This window comes from Colobus angolensis, unplaced genomic scaffold (assembly GCF_000951035.1).
Source record: "Colobus angolensis palliatus isolate OR3802 unplaced genomic scaffold, Cang.pa_1.0 Scaffold131, whole genome shotgun sequence".
Lineage (NCBI taxonomy): Eukaryota > Metazoa > Chordata > Mammalia > Primates > Cercopithecidae > Colobus > Colobus angolensis.
Window position 1 is genome coordinate 20,735 of NW_012114364.1, and position 9,152 is coordinate 29,886.

Consider the following 9,152-nt stretch of genomic DNA (forward strand, 5'->3'; position numbering starts at 1 on the left):
ATGTGCCTGCTTAAGTATTTTGCTGATTTTCCAATTATGTTGTGTGTCTGTGTGTGTGTTTTATCATATTGATTTGTAGTACATTTTAAAATCTAGATATACATCCTCTTCAGTTACTTGTGTTACATATATTTTCCCCAAAATTAATCTATTAAAAATGCATATCAGATCCTGTCATGTCCTTGTTCACAGCAACCCTCTAACATCCTCCTAACTGCATTTAGCTGTAACTAAATCTCTATGATTATCAAGGCCCTATGTGATCTAGTCCCTGCCTACCTCTCTGTCTTTATCTCCTTCCCTAAGCTTCAGCAACACTGGCCTTCTTTTCCTTCCTCAATTATGTGTGTGAGACAGACTTGCACTGCCTCTTTCACACAGCTTTGGACAAGTGTCGGTTCTTAGTGAATGCTCAGTTGCACCTCTGCACTTCTGCAGGAAGTTGAAAGGCCCACCTGCAATGTGCATAACCTAGCTCTGATAAAATGTTTTCTTGCAGTTGTGCAAAACCAGGAAAAAGAAAAAAACCACAACAAAAATAACCTCACCCATAAAAGGGGAAGAGAAAATTAGGTAATATCTATCGCTAAGGCTTATATCCAGTGGAAAATCACCAGTTTAAGTAGTAGAACAGATGTCACACATTAGAAGAATTATTAAGTATAGAAGAAGCTCTATAAGCTGGGTGTGGTGGCTCACACCTGTAATCCCAACACTTTGGGAGGCTGAAGCAGGAGAATCACTTGAAGCCAGGATTTCAAGACCAACCAGGGCAATATGGTGAGATCCTATCTCTACAAAAAATTACAATAAATAAAATAAGAAGAAGCCCTTCAGATGAGGCAAAGTCCCATCTAATCCTGGCTGCGGGTCTATTGAAGGCCACATATTCTGAGCAGCTTGAAGCCTAGGAAAACTGCATTCCGTGGAAAGAAACACCAATAGGAAATATCCCATCTGAAAATATAGGGTGTTTCTCTATCTTCCATTAGAAGTTCGGTACTTAAATTCCATACCCTTTGTTAACAGATTAACAATAATTAAAGGTCTACTATGAAAAATTTTCACTGAATCTGACCCAGAGAAACCATTCTTTTTGTTTTTGTTTTTGTATTTGAGTCAGAGTCTTGCTCTGTGGCCCAGGCTAGAGTGCAGTGGCGCAATCTGCAAGCTCCGCCTCCCAGGTTCACACCATTCTCCTGCCTCAGCCTCCTGAGTAGCTGGGACTACAGGCGCCTGCCACCATGCCTGACTAATTTTTTATATTTTTAGTAGAGATGGAGTTTCACTGTGTTAGCCAGGATGGTCTCGATCTCCTGACCTCGTGATCTGCCCACCTCGGACTCCCAAAGTGTTGGGATTACAGGCGTGAGCCACTGTGCCCGGCCCAAACCATTCTTATAATTCATATCAAGCTTGTCTTGTCTCAAGGTATTGCATTACTATTCTTTTTTTAAATAGCAGCTTTATTGAGATATGATTCATATACCATACAATTCACCCATTTAAAGTATGTATTTTTAGTATATTCACAGAATTGTGCAATTATCACTACGATCAATTTTAGAACATTTCCATCACCTCAAAAAGAAACTTTGTATCCCTAAGCAGCACATTTGCTCTTCTTTAACCCCCCGGAATGCTAGTCCGCAGATTTCACAAGTCTGACAACTTCTAGGCAAATCTCAAGTAAAACATTGCCTCTCTAGAAAGGCCATCTTACTACCCCTTTTAAATTCTTCCCTGACTCTGTGGAGGACGGTGCTTGTTGTTTACAGTTATTCCTTTTCCTTTCCTCTTCTTTTTTAACAGAATCATGATTTTGTTCGGGTATCAGATGGTCATGTGCTATAGGGGTATTCAGGCCCATGCCCATCCTGAGGGGTTAATTATGATTGATCTAAGTCATATCTCATTTCCCTTGGTAATGATTGGTTTAATTAACAAGTGTCATAATACTGAGGATGCTGCTGTGAGTTCTTCTAGGCAAAGATTTTGTGTTCTTACCAAGAGAGATGTGAGAAAAATACAAGTACATGTTACTTGCCTCCAGAAAGTTTAGTGTTATCCCACCCTACCCTACAGTGTTACATTTCATTCAACAAATAACTGAGTGCTTAGTATGTGACAATGCATTGTTTATTTTTTAAACAGTGGCAACAACAAATGCTTGAGAATCAGAAATATACTCAATTTTACTTTCTAACATATCTAATGCCAGTTCCAGCTGTCACATGCGTATCTCATACATAAAATGGAGTAAGTCAAATAAGAGGCTCAAAGTGAAGCAACAAGCTTGAATTTTCCTAACCTGCATCCTTAGTGCAAGGATGTATTGCTTGGACCTGTAGAGCCATCTTGAAAGCATGAGAGGAAAACTCAAGGGAATCACAAAGGTTCTGAGCGGGAGTTATAACGTCATTAAGCCACTGAACAACCAACCCTGGAACTATCCTATTCTGACCTCCCTCCCTCCCTTCTCCTTCTTTCCTTCCTTCTCTCTCTCTCTCTCTCTCTTTTTAAGACAGTGTCTCACTCTGTTGTCCACTGGAGTGCAGTGGCACAATCTTGGCTCACTGGAGCTTTGACCCCCACAAGGCTCAAGCTATCCTCTTGAGAGGTGAAGCTGGCTGGCCTTCTGGGTCCGGTGGAGACTTGGAGAACTTTTCTGTCTAGCTAAAGGATTGTAAATGCACCAATCAGCTCTCTGTGTCTAGCTAATGGGGTAGGGGACAAGGAGAACTTTTCTGTCTAGCAAAAGGATTTAAATGCACCAATCAGCACTTTGGGTTTAGCTAAATGCACCAATCAGCACTCAGTAAAAACAGACCAATCAGCACTCTGTAAAGCGGACCAATCAGCTCTCTGTAAAATGGACCAAGCAGCAGGATGTGGGTGGGGCCAAATAAGGGAATAAAAGCAGGCCTCTTAAGCCCCTAATGGCAACCTGGTGCAGTCTGTTGTGACACAGTGGAAGCCTTTTTCTTTCTGTCTTCCAATAAATCTTGGTGCTGCTCTCTTTGCATCTGTGTGGCTTTTATGAGCTGTAACACTCACTGCAAAAATCTGCGGCTTCACTTCTGAAGTCAGCAAGACCACGAACCCACTGGGAGGAACAAACAACTCTGGGCGTGCTGCCTTTAAGAACTGTAATGCAGGCCGGGCGCAGTGGCTCAAGCCTGTAATCCCAGCACTTTGGGAGGCCGAGACGGGTGGATCACGAGGTCAGGTCCTGGTCTACACGGTGAAACCCTGTCTCTACTAAAAAATACAAAAAAAAACTAGCCGGGCAAGATGGCGGGCGCCTGTAGTCCCAGCTACTCGGGAGGCTGAGGCAGGAGAATGGCGTAAACCCGGGAGGCGGAGCTTGCAGTGAGCCGAGATCGCGCCACTGCACTCCAGCCTGGGCGACAGAGCGAGACTCCATCTCAAAAAAAAAAAAAAAAAAGAACTGTAATGCTCACCATGAAGGTCTGCAGCTTCACTCCTGAAGTCAGGGAGACCACAAACCCACCGGGAGGAATGAACAATTCTGGACGTGCCGCTTTTAGGAACTGTAACACTCACCCTGAAGGTCTGCAGCTTCACTCCTGAAGTCAGGGAGACCAGGAACCCACTGGGAGGAATGAACAACTCCGGATGCGCTGCCCTTAAGACTGTAACACTCACTGCGAAGGTCTGTGGCTTCCCTCCTGAAGTCAAGAAGACCACAAACCCACTAGAAGGAAGAAACTCCGGACACATCCAAACATCTGAAGGAACAAACTCCGGACACACCATCTTTAAGAACTGTAACACTCACTGTGAGGGTTCACGGCGTCATTCTTCAAGTCAGTGAGACACAAGAACCCACTGGAAGGAACCAATTCCGGACACACTCTCACCTCAGCCTCCTAAGTAGCTGGGGCCACAGGCATGTACCACCACAGCTGGATAACTTTTTTTGGTGGGGGGAGAGATGGGGTTTTCGCATATTGCCCAGGCTGGCATTCTGAGTTTTCATGTGAGATAAAAACGTTATTTTTTTCTAGGACATAACCAAACACAATAATATTTCTGCAGTGGAAGGCTTTGTGGCTTGTAGTGGAAAGACTCTTAGTTGGCCCCACGATCCTTCCTCCCCTCCCCTCATGTGATCCTTTCCCCTTAGTGTGGGCAGGATCTGTGGCTTGCTCTAACTGAAAAAAACAGTAAAGACGATGGGATGTATGTGATTTTGTGTACATGATTGGGGTCATGTTACATAAGATGGTAGCACCCATCTTTGTCCCCCTCCCCCAGTTTAGCTTTGAGGGTGCAGATGGCCATGTTAGAGGACACTGCATGGCAAGAAATATGGGCAACCTCTCAGAGCTGAGGGCAGCCTCCAGCCAACAGCCAATAAAAAAACCTGAAGCTCTCAGTCCTACAATCTCAAGGAACTGAATTCTGCCGTTAACATGAGTGAACTTGGAAGTGAGTCCTTCCCCATCTGAACTCAGGTGACACTGCAGTCCTTGGTGACAGCTTGATTGTAGCCTCATGAGACCGTTAGCAGAGGACTCAGTCAAGCTAGATTTGACTCAGACTCGTGTCCCATGGTAAATGTGTATTGTTACAAAACAATGAAATGCTAATAAAGATGTGGCTATTCACATCTTTTCCCCCTAGTTTTTAAAACATCAATAAAAAATTATTATTAAAAAATATAAATAGGCTGGGTGTGGTAGCTCACGCCTGTAATCCCAGCACTTTGGGAGGCCAGGGTGGGCGGATCACCTGAGATCACAAATTCAAGACCAGCCTGGCCAACATGGTGAAACCCCGTCTCTACTAAAAATACAAAAATTACCTGGGTATGGGGTGGGTGCCTGTAATCCCAGCTACTGAGGAGGCTGAGGCAGGAGAATCACCTGAACCCGGGAGGTGGAGGTTGCAGTGAGCCAAGATTGCACCATTGCACTACAACCTGGGTGACAGAACAAGACTCCATCTCAAAAGAAAAACCAACAAACCAACCAAAAAATATACAATTTAAATAGGTTCACTCTCCTGTTCACCTGTTAAACTCCTCACTCCTCTTCCAATTCATTAATTGATTCCACATTTATCCACTTTTCACAGAGAAGAGTCTGGGCAGCAAATACAGGAAAAGTCTTTTGGCTTCAAGAGTTTTTTGGGCTTCAAATTGCAGATAAGGGATTGTATACTAAATCCCTTTTAGTATACAGCCTTTTAGTATACAGCCATAGAGTCGCTGGGGGATGGAACAAGACACTATCTGTAAAGTCTTGGAACAAGATTCAGCACACAGGAAGGGCTCAAAAAATAATAGCTGTTATGGTTATTAGAATTAGAACTCCTGGGGCAGGTCTCTCTGACTGCTGTGTTATTCCTTGCAAGTCACTTCCTTTCTCTGGGCCTCAGTTTCCCCATTTTTAATAGGAGGGCCCCTCAGAGAAGCTCTCAAAAAGAGGGTTGAGCTCCTGTTCTGGAGGTGGCTTTGGACTGGGTGCTCAGTGAGCTACAATACGAATTGCTCCTGAGGGAATGGTGCACAGTCTGTTTGCGGCCTTAGTCCTGAAGAGGTGCGCAACCCTGGAGAAATGGCTTCTCCTTGCCTAATCTCAGGTTCTCCACTGTCAAAGGGGGCCAGAAGGTCACTCCCACCTAAACACATGAGAAAAGAGGAAGGACAAGGTGCACTCACTCTGGAATGGGCTTGTTTGTTTTTTAAAATATCATTTGAGGGGAGTGACTCCTTGTCTCTGGCCTAGTCTTCTGTGCAACTGAAGTGAGGGCTGCAGGTCTTCACCTGTCCAGACCACTACACTCACCTCTGCATTCCCCATTTCTTTCTTTTTCCTTTCTATTTATTTATTTATTTATTTTTGAGACACGGTCTCATTCTATCCCCCAGGCTGGAGTGCAATGGCATGATTTCAGCTCACTGCAACCTCCACCTCCAGGGTTCCAGCAATTCTCCTGCCTCAGTCTCCCAAGTAGCTGCGATTACAGGTGCATACCTGTGGGGAAAAAGAGAGGTCAGCCTGTTACTGTGTTATTATAGATAGAAGTAAGTTTAAGAGACTCCATTTGGCTCTGTATTTGAGATGCTGTTAATCTGTGACTCTACCCCCAATTTTGTCCTTGCTAGAAACATCGCTGTGCTAATCAAGGTTGAAAGGATTTTGGGCTGTAAGGAATGTGCTTTGTTAGCCAAATGTTTAAAGCCTGCTTGTGGTTGAAGGTCAGTACCACTCCCTTAAATCTCAGTAAAAGAAAAACATCTGTCTCCTGCCCATCCCTGGGAAAATGTAACATTTCTGTGTATCTGTATGCCTTACTGCTGAATTACTCCCTTATCTTTTTGGTAATAAATACTGAGGGAACTCAGAGACCGGTGCCAGTGTGGGTCCTCTGGAAGCACAGCACTGGCCCCCTGGGGCCTCGCTTTTCTTTCTCTATACTTTGTCTCTGTGTCTTTATTTCTTTTCTCAAGTCTCTCGTTCCACCTAGCGAGAAGCACCCACAGGTGTGGAGGGGCAGGCCACCCCTTCACATACCACCACACCCGGCTAATTTTTGTATTTTTAGTAGAGATGGGGTTTCTCCATGTTGGCCAGGCTGGTCTGGAACTTCTGACCTCAAATGATTTGCTCCCCCTCGGCCTCCCAAAGTGCTGGGATTACAGGCGTGAGTCACTGCTTCCCCATATCTTATGCAGTAATGATCTCTATCAGTGTTCCTGTCCCACCTCCCCCACCAGACTGTGAGTTCACTCCTAGCAACCTGCGTGTACCTCGATAAATGTGGAATCAATGAACAAAGGGGAAGAGGAGTGAGGAGTTTACCCAGGTGAACAGGAGGGTCAGACAACACTTTCAGCCTGGGCATGCTCTCAGTTGACAGCCCCAGACATGTTCAGCAGTGGTCAAATTTGAGTACATTTTGAAGACTAAGACCAGAAACTCATTGAAAGATTAGAAGCAAGGAGGTAGAGATTGGAAAGAGACAAATCAGAGCTTTGTTCATTCATTCATTCTCAATTAGTAATTATTGGTTACTGACTAGGTATCAGGTACTGTTTAAAGTGTTTCAGGCACAGTAGAAAACGAAAGAAAGGTCCCTGACTTCAAGGAACTTACATTCTAATTGATGGAGACAAGCAACAAACAAACAAGATATTAATGAGTGTTACCTGCTAAGAGAAAGGTAAAAGAGGGTTATGTAATAGAGTTTTAGATAGAACACATGTGACTGAAAACCCAACTCAAAATGGGGTGTCTCATAATATCTGGTCATATGTACCACGATAGCTTTCTAAAATCTTGAACATTTTTAATTCTGAGAATTGCCTGTCCTCATGCACTTTGGATAAGGCATTGTATTACTATCCCCATATTACAAGTGAAAAAATACAATTACTAAGGAGTCAAGTGACTCATTTTAGGCCAAAATAAGGATTCAGAAGCTGTAGTCAGAGACCAAGCTCTTAGTGACATGCAGGCTCCATGGTTCTGAGATTCAAGAGCCTGTGATACTAAGATATCAAGTGCTATCACTGTCATCACAGCAACGCAAGATTGAAGGCAACAGGACCAGGCCCAAAGGTCGTGCAGATGCAATGCTGTTTGCCACCACCATCACCTCCTTCTCGGTCCCTGAAGGGCTTCCCACCTTGTGCGGAAGCTAAAGATTCTAGAGGGGGCTAAGGAGAGGCATAGCCTTCGGGGAAGCCACCAACAGGCTCTAACCTGTTCAAAACATGCTGTGATTCGCTCCCCAAAGGCCCCTCCATTGTTCACACTGCAGCCCAAATGGTATTGAGGTAGGAAGCAGGACTCAACTCCGAACGAGATTGAAAGACTGGCTGAAACAGAGAGGCATGGAAAGCACTTCTTCATAAGACATTCCTACCAGTGACACAACAGTTTACCATTGCTGCGGCAACACCTAGAAGTTAGCACCACTTTCCATGGCAGTGACCTGGAAATTACCACCCCTTTTCTAGAAATTTCTGAATTACCTGCCCCTTGATTTGCATGTAACTAGGAGTGGGTATAAATATGATTAGAAAACTGCCTCTGAGTTGCTGCTCTCAATACACTGCCTATGGGTAGCTCCGCTCTGCAGGAGCAGCCACAGAGCTGTCACACTGCCACATCAGAAAAGCTGTTTTCTGGCTGGGCATGGTGGCTCACACCTGTAATCCCAGGACTTTGGGAGGCCAAGATGGGCAGATCACCTGAGGTCAGGAGTTCAAGAACAGCCTGGACAACATGGTGAAACCCAGTCTCTACTAAAAATACAAAAAATAGATGGGCGTGGTGGTGGGTGCCTGTAATCCCAGCTACCTGGGAGACTGAGGCACAAGAATTTCTTGAACCCGGGAGGTGGAGGCTGCAGTGAGCTTAGATTGCGCTACTATACTCCAGCCTCGGTGACAGAGCGAGACCATATCTCAAAAAAAAAAAAAAAACCTGTTTTCTACTAACAGCTCACCCTTGAATTCTTTCCTGAACAAAGCCAAGGACTTCCCCAGGTTATGCCCCAATTTTGGGGCTCACCTGTCCCACACAGGTATCATTCCCCTTTTTCAAACCTTCAATGCTGTCATTTCATTTTGAATAAGATTCAAAGTCAGGTGTGCATGTGTGTGTGTGTATGTGTGTGTGTTGCTTCTTTACAGCCCTCATGCATCAAAATCAGTTTGGTTTTTTGTTGATGTTATTTTTTTTAGAGATAAGGTCTTTCTCTGCTCTGCCAAAGACTTCAGGAAGAAAAAAGAAAAAGAGGGTCTCACTCACTCTCTTGCCTAGGCTACAGTGCAGTGGCATGATCATAGTTCACAGCAGCCTCAAACTCCTGGGCTCCAGGGATCCTCCCACCTCAGCTATGACTATAAGCATGAGCCACCATGCCTGAATCAAACAGTTTGTTTGGGTTTCATTTATTTATTTATTTATTTTTGAGACGGAGTCTCACTCTGTTGCCCAGGCATGCTCAGTGGTGTGATCTTGGCTCACTGTAACCTCTACATCCCAGGTTCAAGCAATTCTCCTGCCTCAGCCTCCTAAGTAGCAGGGACTACAGGCACGCCCCCCCACACCCAGCTAATTTTTGTATTTTTAGTAGAGATGGGGTTTCACCATGTTGGTCAGGCTGGTCTC